General features: G+C 43.5%; 1 long non-coding RNA gene across 1 annotated transcript; it reads right to left on the reverse strand.

Annotated features, from left to right (window-relative positions):
- Positions 1–663: 663 nt before the first annotated feature.
- Positions 664–1643, reverse strand: LOC123485278. The gene is made up of 3 exons (XR_006658956.1): positions 1168–1643; positions 957–1064; positions 664–731 (listed from the first exon to the last, which is right to left on the reverse strand). It is a non-coding gene; the product is annotated as an uncharacterized LOC123485278 (long non-coding RNA).
- Positions 1644–17700: the final 16057 nt, after the last annotated feature.

A 17700-nucleotide genomic window follows, 5' to 3' on the forward strand; every position in this document is an offset into this window, starting at 1 on the left:
CATTTTGTGCTAGTGTGCACCTTGCCACATGCCTCCACATAGATTTGCGTTTAAAGAGCCCATGGCAGGCAAAACAATGCTGATAGTCCTGGTGATTGCTCTTGTCATCACTTGTTTGCTTACATGGTACCAAAACCCCCTTTCCTTCTTTAAGTGCCTGAATGTTGTGTGCCTGATTCCCCTTCTTGCGAAGGAGATTCAGCTGAAGTCTCCTAGCTTTTGACTTATTTGCAGACTGAAGTGCAGTAGCTACTTCCATTTCATCCCCATGTTTACGTTCTAAATGACGGGCGAAGTTGGATTGCGGTTGCTCACAAAACTTTTTTTGGTGCTACTTTTTGGATCCATCTACTTCTGAGACATTCATTACAAGCAGTGATTCACTGCTAGTGTTCGACTTTGGGGAACTCTTATAAGTATTTTCGTATCGCTTCTTTCTCTTGAGTTCTGATTCTCCATTTGAGCTGTTTTCTTCTGAGGAACTTCTGCATCTCTTGATAGTCTTCTTGTATTGCTTCTTTCTCTTGACTCCTGCTAATTTATCTGAACTGTCTCCCTCTGAGACTAAATCAACGTGTTTACTGCTGTCCACCCTTGTCTTTGGTTCTGAAAATTCATCGGAATTGTCTTCCTCTGATGAACCTGATGGCCCTGGGACATTACCCATCTTCACTGTTGTCAATGCTGGTTATTGAGTCATCAGTCTTGTATCCAAGCATAGCTTTGGTCAACTGTATTGAAGAAAAAAAGTTTATTGAATAACTAGACAGATAACACAGAAAGTATTTGGACACCGGCACATTTTGATTAGTTATGGCTCCGTGCTCCTCTAATTTAGATTTTGTTATAATACAATGCATATGGGATGAAAGTGCAGACTCGCCAATCTTTGATTTACAAAGCTGATTCACAAGAACTTACAGTATGTGCTGGTGTTGAATGACACTTTAACTTACGAATATGCTGTCTGTTCTGATCAATGGCGGTGCATCATCCAACACATGGACTATCGACCCAGCGGTACTGGCAGCCTCAGAGGTACTGGCAACCTCAGTGTCTGACATCTAAGGATACAATAAAATGATATTAGTCATGTGCAAATTAGGCAATAGGATATTATAACGATTCAACCATCCCCAATATCCTCATTCTAAACAACTGACAAACCTGAGCTTCAAATCTGGCCTCACAAGTTCAGTGATGTTTCTTTAGATTTTCCATGCGTCTTCTTAGCCTCTGCAGTGCCTTTGTAAAGGAAGACAAGTTACAAAAATAATAGTTGAGACTTAATAGAATGACAAGATTGCTCTGCACACAACATCGGGGATGGGCTGGGGGACACCAATGACTGATATCATTGACTAATAGAGGTCCAACAAACATCTGTTACAATTTCCTTTTTTAAGACTACTTTCAAGGTAAAAAAGCAAGTATAAGCATAACATAAGCAGATTATGCAAGTTCCTGGATGCAACTGAAACTGAATCTGCTTTTATGGATAGACTAAAAGAGAATCAGTATGAGTGGTTTGGCTAAAGCAAGGCAAGCATACTCTAAATACTAGGCGAAGCAGAAAACACTAGGCTAAGGTTGCTTTGTATGTTCCTGGACTCTTATCTTCCATTTTGTTTTTGATCTTTAAAAATGAGTGTAGGGAATAAGGCTTTTCAAGAACAAAATCTGGTCACTTATTTCTTATTTTCTTTCACATATTTCTTATTTTCATCCAAATTATTCCAACGGAAAAAAATTGTCTTTGGGTAAGGGCTATAAAAAACAGGTGCAACTTAAATATATTAATTTAATGAGGGGATTTAATTAAATATTTTAGCACACATGCAGGCTTATAGCTTGACAAAACAGTTGAAAAGGAACTGGCTTTTCTAGCTAGCTTGTAAACCAATTCAAGTTACACTAGCAATTTTATTTTCCAATGCATGTAACATTGGGTTAACCACAATGTATTGATATATTCTGAATCAAAGACATGTTTACCAATTATGCTAAACTTATTAGCTAGCTTGCCACCATAGCTAGCATCATACAAAAAAAGAAGCTAGCATCGTTAGCATCGCTAGCACGCTAACCCTTAGCAAGCAGTAAATAAGTATAAGGTAGAAACATGCAAAGTAACAATTGCATATGTATGAATTGTTTGGATAAGCCTACCAATTTCAATCTGTCATGACGCAGTATATCTGACACAACATTGTCAATGCATGTTGGATTCCACCGAAATACATATGTGAGCTAACATTAACTAATTAAAAATAAAGACAACGGGAACATGCATTGCTTGCCAATACACCAAATACAAATTCAATTTTAGCTAAACTATTGGTTAGCAGTTTAGTTAATAGCTTACCTTCTTGCATGAATTCAAACATCTGCAACCATCCTCCTCTTCCTTAAACAGGTGCTGCACAGCTACTTTAGAGGTGATCATGCTCAGGCAGAGACAGGCTTGCCAGATCAATTGCGAATGTCTAGGACAATTCAACCCAAACCTGCCTTCAAAGCCTGAAAACTAGCACAATTTCAGCAGATTACAGGGAAATTAATAGATTTTTTTAAATGCCATGTTGGTAGTTGCAATATAGAAGTAGTATAAAAACTTGCACCCAGCGACCAAAACTTTTCACCTGCGGCAAAGTTTCCAAAGTACCTATATAAACCACAAAAAAAAGCATACATGGCAACCCTGGGCAGAGATGTGTTGACCTGTGAAACTTTTGGTAGTTTGGTACTTTTGTGCACTCTGCAGAAGTCAGATATTTGTGGCTAATGTTAACATTCTGTGGAGGTCACCTGATCCTAGATCTGTGAAAAGGTTGACAACAACACAGTTTATGTTTGTGTTAGAGAGCACATAACAGGCCTGTCTGAACTTAATTTAGTCATTTGAAATCACATATTTTAATGTTAAGCTTTGATTTGTAACACTAAATGTTTTGTCAGTGCATAGTATTCTGCAAGACAGTCTGTGGAACATTTTCATATTAGTGGTACATTTGAGTGAGAATTTGAGCTAGCAGTTGGAAATTTGATACATTGTATGACACACCCTACACTACAGCCAATCAATGATCAGCCTCCTATCCCCTTCTCTGCTCCCTTCCTCCACTCTGCTCCACTCCACCAAGTCATACATTTTAAAGCCAAATATAAGTTTTAATGAAGAAACCGCTATAGACTATACAGAAGTCAGATATTAGAGGCTGCTAACATTCTGTGGAGATCAACTGCTCCTATATCTGTGAAAACGTCTACAGCAACAACACAGTTTATGTTTATGTTAGAGAGCACATTACAGGCCTGTCTGAATTTTATTTAGTCATTTGAAATCACATATTTTAATGTTAAGCTTTGATTTGTAACACTAAATATTTTGTCAGTGCATAGTAGTCTGCAAGACAGTCTCTGGAAGATTTTCATATTAGTGGTACATTTGAGTGAGAATTTGAGCTAGCAGTTGGAATTTTGATACATTGTATGACACACCCTACACTACAGCCAATCAATGATCAGCCTCCCATCCCCTTCTCTGCTCCCATCCCCCTCTCTGCTCCACTCCACCAAGTCAAACATATAAGCCAACTACAGTGGGGAGAACAAGTATTTGATACACTGCCGATTTTGCAGGTTTTCCTACTTACAAAGCATGTAGAGGTCTGTAATTTTTTTATCATAGGTACACTTCAACTGTGAGAGACAGAATCTAAAACAAAAATCCAGAAAATCACATTGTATGATTTTTAAGTAATTAATGTGCATTTTATTGCATGACATAAGTATTTGATACATCAGAAAAGCAGAACTTAATATTTGGTACAGAAACCTTTGTTTGCAATTACAGAGATCATATGTTTCCTGTAGGTCTTGACCAGGTTTGCACACACTGCAGCAGGGATTTTGGCCCACTCCTCCATACAGACCTTCTCCAGATCCTTCAGGTTTCGGGGCTGTCGCTGGGCAATACGGACTTTCAGCTCCCTCCAAAGATTTTCTATTGGGTTCAGGTCTGGAGACTGGCTAGGCCACTCCAGGACCTTGAGAGGCTTTTTAAGGAGCCACTCCTTAGTTGCCCTGGCTGTGTGTTTCTGGTCGTTGTCATGCTGGAAGACCCAGCCACGACCCATCTTCAATGCTCTTACTGAGGGAAGGAGGTTGTTGGCCAAGATCTCGCGATACATGGCCCCATCCATCCTCCCTCAATACGGTGCAGTCGTCCTGTCCCCTTTGCAGAAAAGCATCCTGGACATGCGCTGGCTTGAGCAGGGGGACCTTTGCGTGCGCTGCAGGATTTTAATCCATGATGGCGTAGTGTGTTACTAATGGTTTTCTTTGAGACTGTGGTCCCAGCTCTCTTCAGGTAATTGACCAGGTCCTGCCGTGTAGTTCTGGGCTGATCCCTCACCTTCCTCATGATCATTGATGCCCCCACGAGGTGAGATCTTGCATGGAGCCCCAGACCGAGGGTGATTGACCGTCATCTTGAACTTCTTCCATTTTCTAATAATTGCGCCAACAGTTGTTGCCTTCTCACCAAGCTGCTTGCCTATTGTCCTGTAGCCCATCCCAGCCTTGTGCAAGTCTACCATTTTATCCCTGATGTCCTTACACAGCTCTCTGGTCTTGGCCATTGTGGAGAGGTTGGAGTCTGTTTGATTGAGTGTGTGGACAGGTGTCTTTTTTACAGGTAACGAGTTCAAACAGGTGCAGTTAATACAGGTAATGAGTGGAGAACAGGAGGGCTTCTTAAAGAAAACTAACAGGTCTGTGAGAGCCGGAATTCTTACTGGTTGGTAGGTGATCAAATACTTATGTCATGCAATAAAATGCAAATTAATTATTTAAAAATCATACAATGTGATTTTCTTGATTTTTGTTTTAGATTCCGTCTCTCACAGTTGAAGGGTACCTATGTCACAGTTCCCTCAGCCAGAACCCAGAAGCAGACCAGGACAAGGAGAGTTGAACGAAAGTGAGGGTTTATTCGGATAACAACAAAAGGTGCAGAGTAATCCAGGGACAGAGCGGGCGGCGTGGATGAGTAGTTGGGGGTGCAGCACTAGGTCCAGTGATGGCTCGGCAGCCGCCGACCATCAGGCAGAGGTGGGGTGAAGGTTCCGGACGTGTGACTGCAGGTGGAACAAAAACGGAGGTAAGGACACAAAAACTCAACAAAGTACAAAACAACAAACTCACGCAAGATACTCTGAACTGATACACAGTACACCTACTGTTCATGGCTAACGATCCGGCGGGAACTGGATGTTTGGCCAGAGCCTAAAAAGGGTGATGATGAGGGCCAGGTGTGCAGATTGCTGACGGGATGCAGGTGCGGAAAACAAGAGAGCTCCCCGGAGCGTTCCCGAACCCTCGGGAAACTGGAGACTACGAAACACAAAAACTAGTCACCAGACAGGACCCGACTCAGACTGCCGGGATCGTTACAACCTATGATAAAAATTACAGACCTCTACATGCTTTGTAAGTAGGAAAACCTGCAAAATCGGCAGTGTATCAAATACTTGTTCTCCCCACTGTATAAGTCTTAATGAAGAAACCGCTATAGACTATACTGAAGTCAGATATTTGTGACTAATGTTAACACGATATGGAGGTCAACTGATCCTAGATCTGTGACTTACAGACTTTATAAGTGCCTAAGACCAACACTAATATATATATTGCGGTTGGCTAAAGACTCAAGTATGATGGTGGGGTGGCCAAGCCCATCTTGTTTATGAACTTTATGGGGCCTAAGCCCATTCTTAATACACTGCTCAACAAAATAAAGGGAACACTTAAACAACACAATGTAACTCCAAGTCAATCACACTTCTGTGAAATCAAACTGTCCACTTAGGAAGCAACACTGATTGACAATAAATTTCACATGCTGTTGTGCAAATGGTATAGACAACAGGTGGAAATTATAGGCAATTAGCAAGACACCCCCAATAAAGGAGTGTTTCTGCAGGTGGTGACCACAGACCACTTCTCAGTTCCTATGCTTCCTGGCTGATGTTTTGGTCACATTTGAATGCTGGCGGTGCTTTCACTCTAGTGGTAGCATGAGACGGAGTCTACAACCCACACAAGTGGCTCAGGTAGTGCAGCTCATCCAGGATGGCACATCAATGCGAGCTGTGGCAAGAACGTTTGCTGTGTCTGTCAGCGTAGTGTCCAGTGCATGGAGGCGCTACCAGGAGACAGGCCAGTACATCAGGAGACGTGGAGGAGGCCGTAGGAGGGCAACAACCCAGCAGCAGGACCGCTACCTCCGCCTTTGTGCAAGGAGGAGCAAGAGGAGCACTGCCAGAGCCCTGCAAAATGACCTCCAGCAGGCCACAAATGTGCATGTGTCTGCTCAAACGGTCAGAAACAGACTCCATGAGGGTGGTATGAGGGCCTGACGTCCACAGGTGGGGGTTGTGCTTACAGCCCAACACCGTGCAGGACGTTTGGCATTTGCCAGAGAACACCAAGATTGGCAAATTCGCCACTGGCGCCCTGTGCTCTTCACAGATGAAAGCAGGTTCACACTGAGCACATGTGACAGACGTGACAGAGTCTGGAGACGCCGTGGAGAACGTTCTGCTGCCTGCAACATCCTCCAGCATGACCGGTTTGGCGGTGGGTCAGTCATGGTGTGGGGTGGCATTTCTTTGGGGGGCCGCACAGACCTCCATGTGCTCGCCAGAGGTAGCCTGACTGCCATTAGGTACCGAGATGAGATCCTCAGACCCCTTGTGAGACCATATGCTGGTGCGGTTGGCCCTGGGTTCCTCCTAATGCAAGACAATACTAGACCTCATGTGGCTGGAGTGTGTCAGCAGTTCCTGCAAGAGGAAGGCATTGACGTTCCCCAGACCTGAATCCAATTGAGCACATCTGGGACATCATGTCTCGCTCCATCCACCAACGCCACGTTGCACCACAGACTGTCCAGGAGTTGGCAGATGCTTTAGTCCAGGTCTGGGAGGAGATCCCTCAGGAGACCATCCGCCACCTCATCAGGAGCATGCCCAGGCATTGTAGGGAGGTCATACAGGCACGTGGAGGCCACACACACTAATGAGCCTCATTTTGACTTGTTTTAAGGACATTACATCAAAGTTGGATCAGCCTGCAGTGTGGTTTTCCACTTTAATTTTGAGTGTGACTCCAAATCTAGACCTCCATGGGTTGATACATTTGATTTCCATTGATAATTTTTGTGTGATTTTGTTGTCAGCACATTCAACTATGTAAAGAAAAAAGTATTTAATAAGATTATTTCATTCATTCAGATCTAGGATGTGTTATTTTAGTGTTCCCTTTATTTTTTTTAGCAGTGTATATAGATGCTGCTATTGGCTCAATACTCAAGTATGATGTCAGGAGTGCAGTTAAGTTACAAGTGTTCAGGGGCCAGCCTTCTTATATCCATGGTCCGATTAGCTCGAGACTCACATATGCATCTCCCCTCATCGTCATAGACATGTTTAAGCTATGACCCCCCAGACAAATCCCCTCAATAGCGTGAAAGACTAGAAATTGATGAATATCCTTGCAGTGCCTTGCAAAAGTATTCATCGCCCTTGGCGTTTTTCCTATTTTGTTGCATTACAACCTGTCATTTAAATAGATTTTTATTTGGATTGCATGGAATGGACATACACTAAATTGTCCAAATTGGTGAAGTGAAAAAAAAAGAAATTACGGAAAAGTGAGTGCGTGCATATCTTTTCACCCCCCTTTGCTATGAAGCCCCTAAATAAGATCTGGTGCAACCAATTACCTTCAGAAGTCACATAATTAGTTAAATAAAGTCGCCCTGTGTGCAATCTAAGTGTCACATGATCTGTCACATGATCTCAGTATATATAAACCTGTTCTGAAAGGCCCCAGAGTATGCAACACCACTAAGCAGGGGGCACCACCAAGCAAGTGGCACCATGAAGACCAAGGAGCTCTCCAAACAGGTCAGAGACAAAGTTGTGGAGAAGTACAGATCAGGGTTGGGTTATAAAAAAATATCTGAAACTTTGAACATCCCACGGAGCACCATTAAATCCATTTTTTTTAAATTGAAAGAATCTGGCACCACAACAAACCTGACAAGCCAAAACTCACGGACCAGGCAAGGAGGTCATTAATCAGAGAGGCAACGAAGAGACCAAATATAACCCTGAAGGAGCTGCAAAGCTCCACAGCGGAGATTGGAGTATCTGTCCATAGGACCACTTTAAGCCGTACACTCCACAGAGCTGGGCTTTACGGAAGACTGGCCAGAAAAAAAGCCATTGCTTAAAGAAAAAAATAAGCAAACACGTTTGGTGTTCGCCAAAAGGCATGTGGGAGACTCCCCAAACAAATGGAAGAAGGTACTCTGGTCAGATGAGACTAAAATTGAGCTTTTTGGCCATCAAGGAAAACACTATGTCTGGTGCAAACCCAACACCTCTCATCACCCCGAGAACACCATCCCCACAGTTAAGCATGGTGGTGGCAGCATCATGCTGTGGGGATGTTTTTCATCGGCAGGGACTGGGAAACTGGTCAGAATTGAAGGAATGATGGATGGCGCTAAATACAGGGACATTTTTGAGGGAAACCTGTTTCAGTCTTCCAGAGATTTGAGACTGGGACGGAGGTTCACCTTCCAATAGGACAATGACCCTAAGCATACTGCTAAAGGAACACTTGAGTGGTTTAAGGGGAAACATTTAAATGTCTTGGAATGGCCTAGTCAAAGTCCAGACCTCAATCCAATTGAGAATCTGTGGTATGACTGAAAGATTGCTGTACACCAGCGGAACCCATCCAACTTGAAAGGAGCTGGAGCAGTTTTGCCTCGAAGAATGGGCAAAAATCCCAGTGGCTAGATGTGCCAAGCTTATAGAGACATACCCCAAGAGACTTGCAGCTGTAATTGCTGCAAAAGGTGGCTCACACAAAAAATATTCTGCATCTTCAACGTGGTAGGCATGTTGTGTAAATCAAATAATACAAACCCCCCAAAAATCCATATTAATTCCAGGTTGTAAGGCAACAAAATAGGAAAAATGCCAAGGGGGGTGAATACTTTCGCAAGCCACTGTACTTAGCTTGAACCTCAGAAAAACCAGGTTTTCTAATGTGTACCGGTTCATGAGGGTTGCCTAATCACATATATGAAATTATGGAAAGATGTGACATTTTTAACCCTTCGTAACAGCCCCTATGACCCCAATTGAAGGCACTTCCTGTTATTGAAGGAAGCTGAAAGTAAACATATATCCTCATTGGGACACGCTTTTACAGAATCCTGAGTTTCAAGTCTTTACGTTAAGAACTGACTGATATACAAAGGGTTGAATGCAGTGTTTTTCACTAACTGCAGGGAGTGAAATCAAAACCACGTTTAGGGTCAATTTAACCACTTCCGGTTGCTCCAGGAAGCTTAAAATCAACACAGGTAATCCTTGTAGTGGCCCGATGGGTTGTCATTGAAGACAGTTTGATATGCCAATCACAACCCACATTGGCATCAGGTTGAAGTTAGGGCAACAGGCAATGTATTCCTATGGGGAGAGAGGTCAAGGTCAACTGTTAGAAGAATTACACCCTGTTTTCACTGTAAAGGGTTAATTCCACATGGTGAAGGGTAGGCTTGCACAGATCGGGAGGACCTTAGGAACGTTCCTGTGGTTGAATTGTGTTTCTAGCTTCAACGGTTCTGCCGCTGTCACCCAAAAGCACCTTAAATTTAGGTCAGGCTTCATTTTGGGCCTTGTCCTAGGACCTCTCTGGATGTCAATATCTTGCCCCCGACAATGTCAGAGAAAGATGCTCTTTGAATAAGTTGCTCTTTAGATGGCCCCCAACCATAATCTGGAAATATATTCAATTCAGAATACCATAAAGGGGTGAGGTGGCATCCTAGACTACAGTCGTGGTCCAACGTTTTGTGAATGACAAGTATTGGTCTTCACAAAGTTTGCTGCTTCAGTGTTTTTAGATATTTTTGTAAGATGTTACTATTGTATACTGAAGTATAATTACAAGCATTCCATAAGTGTCAAAGGCTTTTATTGACAATTACATTTAGTTTATGCAAAGAGTCAATATTTGCAGTGTTGACCCTTCTTTTTCAAGACCTCTGCAATCCGCCCTGGCATGCTGTCAATTAACTTCTGGGCCACATCCTGACTGATGGCAGTCCATTCTTGCATAATCAATGCTTGGAGTTTTTAGAATTTGTGGGTTTTTGTTTGTCCACCCGCCTCTTGAGGATTGACCACAAGTTCTCAATGGGATTAAGGTCTGGGGAGTTTCCTGGCCATAGACCCAAAATGTTGATGTTTTGTTCCCCGAGCCACTTAGTTATCACTTTTGCGTTATGGCAAGGTGCTCCATCATGCTGGAAAAGGCATTGTTCATCACCAAACTGTTGTTGGATGGTTGGGAGAAGTTGCTCTCGGAGGATGTGTTGGTACCATTCTTTATTCATGGCTGTGTTCTTAGGCAAAATTGTGAGTGAGCCCACTCCCTTGGCTGAGAAGCAACCCCACACATGAATGGTCTCAGGATGCTTTACTGTTGGCATGACACAGGACTGATGGTAGCGCTCACCTTGTCTTCTCTGGACAAGCTTTTTTCCGGATGCCCCAAACAATCGGAAATGACCCCAGTCCTCAGCAGTCCAATCCCTGTACCTTTTGCAGAATATCAGTCTGTCCCTGATGTTTTTCCAGGAGAGAAGTGGCTTCCTCGCTGCCCTTCTTGACACCAGGCCATCCTCCAAAAGTCTTCGCCTCACTGTGCATGCAGATGCACTTACACCTGCCTGCTGCCATTCCTGAGCAAGCTCTGCACTGGTGGTGCCCCGATCCCGCAGCTGAATCAACTTTAGGAGACGGTCAGGCGCTTGCTGGACTTTCTTGGGCACCCTGAAGCCTTCTTCACAACAATTGAATCAAATCAAATCACATTTTATTTGCCACATGCCTTTTGGACCTAGACTTGGCGCTCCGGTACCGCTTGCCGTGCGGTAGCAGAGAGAACAGTTTATGACTAGGGTGGCTTGAGTCTTTGACCATTTCTAGGGCCTTCCTCTGACACCACCTGGTATAGAGGTCCTGGATGGCAGGAAGCTTGACCCCAGTGATGTACTGGGCCGTACGCACTACCCTCTGTAGTGCCTTGCGGTCGGAGGCCGAGCAGTTGCCATACCAGGCGGTGATGCAACCAGTCAGGATGCTCTCGATGGTGCAGCTGTATAACTTTTTGAGGATCTGAGGACCCATGCCAAATCTTTTCAGTCTCCTGAGGGGGAATAGGTTTTGTCGTGTCCTCTTCATGACTGTCTTGGTGTGTTTGGACCATGATAATTAGTTGGTGATGTGGACACCGAGGAACTTGAAGCTCTCAACCTGTTCCACTACAGCCCCGTCGATGAGAATGGGGGCGTGCTCAGTCCTTTTTTTTCCCTGTAGTCCACAATCATCTCCTTTGTCTTCTTCACAACAATTGAATCTCTCTCCTTGAAGTTCTTGATGATCCGATAAATGGTTGATTTAGGTGCAATCTTACTAGCAGCAATATCCTTGCCTGTGAAGCCCTTTTTGTGCAAAGCAATGATGACGGCACGCGTTTCCTTGCAGGTAACCATGGTTAACAGAGGAAGAACAATGATTTCAAGCACCACCCTCCTTTTAAAGCTTCCAGTCTGTTATTCTAACTCAATCAGCATGACAGAGTGATCTCCAGCCTTGTCCTCGTCAACACTCTCACCAGTGTTAACGAGAGAATCACTGACATGATGTCAGCTGGTCCTTTTGTGGCAGGGCTGAAATGCAGTGGACATTTTTTTCATGGCAAAGAGGGACTTTGCAATTAATTGCAATTCATCTGATCACTCTTCATAACATTCTGGAGTATATGCAAATTGCCATCATAAAAACTGAGGCAGCAGACTTTGTGAAAATTTATATTTGTGTCATTCTCAAAACTTTTGACCACAACTGTACACATGGATACATACCACTACCTAGATTGAATTTGTAAGGGTTCCCAAAAGGGCAAAGAAAACCTGGTTTTCTAATAAGTTTTCACTGTTAAGGGTTAAACCAATCCCAAAAAGCATGAATTATTTAGCACTGGTATTCAGTATAACATGACATGATATTTAGCATTAAACATTAACTGATTACTAGAATAGGCTGAATTTAATAATACAATTGAGCATATTAAACTGATTAAAAAGGCTGATTTTAGCAACCTTCTTGCTTTGTCAGTTGCAGTCAGTGATTGTCAACATATGGATGTTGACAATCACAACAAATCCCTGAGCCAGCTTCTACAGTCCAATCCGAAAAATCAAGATGTTCTCTGCCATCCAATGAGAAAATACTGCAATACTATATGTTCCCTATAGAGGGCGCTTGATGTTCTCGGCCATCCAATGATACAACATTGCAGTACTGTGTGTCCCCCATAGGGGGCCTACAAAAATACCGCCTTATTAGGACCATGACAGTTTTACTTGATTTTCAAACCAGGCATATTAGCATGCTATTTCCAGGCTATTCCAGTGGTTTGCCTTGTTAGGACCATGCTTTTGGTCCTAACTTGTCCAAAGGTCCTAATACGAAAGGTGTTTATATAAGTTGTGGTCCCAATACAGTCTCAAATACAAGAACACACACACACACACACACACACACACACACACACACACACACACACACACACACACACACACACACACACACACACACACACACACACACACACACACACACACACACACACACCACACATACACACTCACACATACTACACTGACACTCCAAAACACACACTTCTCAACCAAATGTGAGGCAACTGTTGTGAAAAAGGTATCGAGATTGTCAACTACCACTTCCTTGTCAAACATGATTTCCCCATCAAGACCCAACTTTTGCAATTCGTTTTCTGTTTTCTGGTTGTGAACTTATCTACTGCTCATCTCTACAATGCACTATAAAGGCATTTATACATAATGGTGTTGTTGCTTTTAACAAACAAATAATTAGGTCACCTTTGATTCAAAATTATGGGACGATAAACAAATAATATCTACATTGTAATACATTATTTTTATTGAAATGACTTCATAAAGACTGGAAAAGATGTAAGTTATTTTATCTCAGCATGTCTACAGATTCTCCCTTCTCCCTGTTTTTGTTTGCTTGGGAATGTTGATACTGGAGACTGTTATCAGAAGAAACTGTGTAACCTAGCATTTATAGCGGCTACGAAATGCATTGCCATTAATTGGAAGGTTGGTTATCCTCCAACAATGTCACAATGGATGGCAGAAATGTTAAGTTATGTATCACTAGATTTTATTTATTACCAGATTAAAGGTATACTGTGCAGCTTTCATAAAGTCTGGATGCCTTATATGGAATACTGTATGACGAAAGAGTCTGTATTGAAAACATGTCCACGTCAGTTGAGATACTTATTTAGGCAATCACTAGCTGCTAGGCTGCTCAGTCCTGGCCCTTCCATATGGTTGGTTGTCACTCTGGCATTGGCCTAACACAACTGAAACCAATAATGAATGTTTCACTAAGATCCTAAAGCTGAGTGGGATGTGTTGGGTTGGGGTGCTGCAGGGTGGTGGACCCTGTCGTGGAAATTCTAACCAGAAAGGAAGAGACTGTAGATTCTTGGGGGTATGATATTTGTGAATTCATACCTTTCTCACTCATCATTATTCACGATTCATTCAGTATTATCCACATTCATTCATAGCATCCACATTCACGTAGAAGTGTTTAGAAACATATTCCCCCCCAAAAGAAAATCTACCAGCCAATCAGATTTTTTACCAGCCAAAATAAAGGATGAGCATGCTTTATGATGTTTCTGAAACAATAAATGTATTACTAGTAAGAAGTAATATGGTATACTGTTTAATTTCATTAAAACATTTCTGACCTGAGTCTTTTATCCAAAATATCACAGATGAGACAAAAATGTTCACCTGCCCCTTTAAAGGCGGGAGGTTACCATGGTAAAGTGACTGAGTCATTTTTGTGCCTGTGAGTAGTGGTGCACAACTCCAGGATTTTTGGAGTCGACTCCGACTCCTGTGATTGGAGTCGAAAGGAGTCGACTCTGGCTTAACTCCCAAAACACGCTGAAACGAATGCGCACACACATACACACCATCTCATTATTGCAGTCCTACTAGGAAGACTACATTTGCATTCTAGAATATGAGCATGATGCTGCCTATTTGATGGTAAAATGCCTATTTTGTTTGACTATAGAAAGAAGATGTGTAGGAAGTAGAATATTTCAGTGATATCCCATGGGATGATGCGGCGCACTCTACTCTGAAAAGCCTATTCTATACCATGATATAGCCCTATTCGGGCGGGTATTACTAGAGACGTTGGTTTTGTACTTATTATCCAAGCATGTGCGTTATTCCAGAGGACGATTCACACAGGATGAGTTTTTCCAAACTGCCCCCTGTTCTTTTAAATTAATCTTTTTTTAATGAATTGAATCTTATGACGGAAGCCTGGAAGTTTTTATTGTAAGCGTGAAGATATTTCAACGGCATGTCTAGACAATAATAGGCTACACTGATAACTCGTGCGTGGCTGCCAAATGTAGGCCTATAGGTCTCCCCATAATATTTAAATTGATAAAGTGTAATCATAATCATTATTTTAGCAATCCATCCATGGTAGACGTCCTTCCTAATAACAATGCCCCACATCCTACTGATTTGAGCTGCTGAACCGTATTTGCACTTGACTGTGTTTATGGATGAGAAAGTGAACTTGCCATTTCCAAAAAGTTTAGCAGGGATGCTGCTTTGAGATCTATTGCCTAGGACAGGGCTCTCTTACCCTGTTCGTGGAGACTTAACATCCTGTAGGTTTTCACTCAAACCCTAATCTAGCGCATCTGATTCAATAATTAGCTGGTTGATAAGCTGAATCAGGTTAGTTACAACTGGGGTTGTCGGATCACCCCCTCAAGCTGAACCTCGGCAAGACGGAGCTGCTCTTCCTCCCGGGGAAGGACTGCCCGCTCCATGATCTCGCCATCACGGTTGACAACTCCATTGTGTCCTCCTCCCAGAGTGCAAAGAACCCTGGCGTGACCCTGGACTATACCCTGTCGTTCTCCGCTAACATCAAAGCGGTGACCCGATCCTGCAGGTTCATGCTCTACAACATTCGCAGAGTACGACCCTACCTTACACAGAAAGTGGCACAGGTCCTAATCCAGGCACTTGTCATCTCCCGTCTGGATTACTGCAACTCGCTGTTGGCTGGGCTCCCTGCCTGTGCCATTAAACCCCTTCAACTTATCCAGAACGCTGCAGCCCGTCTGGTGTTCAACCTTCCCAAGTTATCTCATGTCACCCCGCTCCTCCGCACACTCCACTGGCTTCCAGTTGAGGCTCGCATCTACTACAAGACCATGGTGCTTGCCTCACGGAGCTGTGAGGGGAACGGCACCTCCTTACCTTCAGGCTCTGATCAGACCCTACACCCAAACGAGGGCACTACGTTCATCCACCTCTGGCCTGCTAGCTCCCTTACCTCTACGGAAGCACAGTTCCCGCTCAGCCCAGTCAAAGCTATTCGCTGCTCTGGCACCCCAATGGTGGAACAAGCTCCCCCACGCCGCCAGGACAGTGGAGTCACTCACCACCTTCCGGAGACACTTGAAACCCTACCTCTTTAAAGAATACCTGGAATAGTATAAAAGTAATCCTTCTTCCCCCACCCCCCATAAAAAATTTAATAAAAATAAAAGTGGTTGTCCCACTTGCTATCATAAGTTGAATGCACCAATTTGTAAGTCACTCTGGATAAGAGCGTCTGCTAAATTATGTAAATGTAAATGTTGGAGCAAAAACCTACAGGAAGGTAGCTCTCCAGGAATATGGTTGGAGAGCCCTGACCTGGGACATCAACAGTCAGCCAGGGTTTCATTAAATAAACTATGGGCAATACCTTATATTGCACATTTCGGCCTAATTAAACTGATACATTTGGGGATGTTCAACTTCAATTCACTGGCACTATGAATAACAGCTTAGCCATGCTCATTGATAGCCTAATATATACTTTAATATGCTTTTGATGAATTTATGAGGCATTGCAAGATACAGATTACCAAGATACAGTATAGCCCAGTGGTTCCCAACCAGGGGTACTAGGACCCCTGGGGGTACTTGGCATATCCACAGGGGGTACTTGAGAAGACTCATGAGACCATAGGTCTACTGGTAAAATGCACCAGGGGGTACTTCAGGGGTACTCCGGACAGAGCAAAATTCAGTTGGTGGTACAGTAACCCATAAAGGTTGGGAACCACCGGTATAGCCTATGCCCACGATTCTGACTGTCTCTCTGCCTGCCCCAATCCTCTCTCTCCCTCGCCTGTGCCCCTTTCTTTTCGCTATGAAAAATGCTAGTGTGTGTTGGACTTCGGTCTGTTGTTTGTAGAATAGCATTGATTAGGAGCACACTCTTAAAGGGAGTGCTCCTAATCTCAGTTTGTTACCTGTATAAAAGAAACCTGTCCACAGAAGCAATCAATCAATCAGATTCCAAACTCTCCACCATGGCCAAGATCAAAGAGCTCTCCAAGGATGTCAGGGACAAGATTGTAGACCTACACAAGGCTGGAATGGGCTACAAGACCATCGCCAAGCAGCTTGGTGAGAAGGTGACAACAGTTGGTGCGATTATTCGCAAATGGAAAAAACACAAAATAACTGTCAATCTCCCTCGGCCTGGGGCTCCATGCAAGATCTCACCTCGTGGAGTTGCAATGATCATGAGAACGGTGAGGAATCAGCCCAGAACTACACGGGAGGATCTTGTCAATGATCTCAAGGCAGCTGGGACCATAGTCACCAAGAAAACAATTGGTAACACACTACGCCGTGAAGGACTGAAATCCTGCAGTGCCCGTGAAGGTCCCCCTGCTGAAGAAAGCACATATATAGGCCCGTCTGAAGTTTGCCAATGAACATCTGAATGATTCAGAGGAGAACTGGGTGAAAGTGTTGTGGTCAGATGAGACCGAAATCGAGCTCTTTGGCATCAACTCAACTCGCCGTGTTTGGAGGAGGAGGAATGCTGCCTATGACCCCAAGAACACCATCCCCACCGTCAAACATGGAAGTGGAAACATTATGCTTTGGGGGTGTTTTTCTGCTAAGGAGACAGCACAACTTCACCGCATCAAAGGGATGATGGACGGGGCCATGTACCGTCAAATCTTGGGTGAGAACTTCCTCCCCTCAGCCAGGGCATTGAAAATGGGTCGTGGATGGGTATTCCAGCATGACAATGACCCAAAACACACGGCCAAGGCAACAAAGGAGTGGCTCAGAAGAAGCACATTAAGGTGCTGGAGTGGCCTAGCCAGTCTCCAGACCTTAATCCCATACAAAATCTGTGGAGGCAGCTGAAGGTTTGAGTTGCCAAGCGTCAGGCTCGAAACCATAATGACTTGGAGAAGATCTGAAAAGAGGAGTGGGACAAAATCCCTCCTGAGATGTGTGCAAACCTGGTGGCCAACTACAAGAAACGTCTGACCTCTGTAATTGCCAACAAGGGTTTTGCCACCAAGTACTAAGTACTGTTTTGCAGAGGGGTCAAATATTATTTCCCTCATTAAAATGCAAATCAATTT

The sequence above is a fragment of the Coregonus clupeaformis genome, unplaced genomic scaffold (assembly GCF_020615455.1).
Source record: "Coregonus clupeaformis isolate EN_2021a unplaced genomic scaffold, ASM2061545v1 scaf0642, whole genome shotgun sequence".
Taxonomy (NCBI): Eukaryota; Metazoa; Chordata; class Actinopteri; order Salmoniformes; family Salmonidae; genus Coregonus; species Coregonus clupeaformis.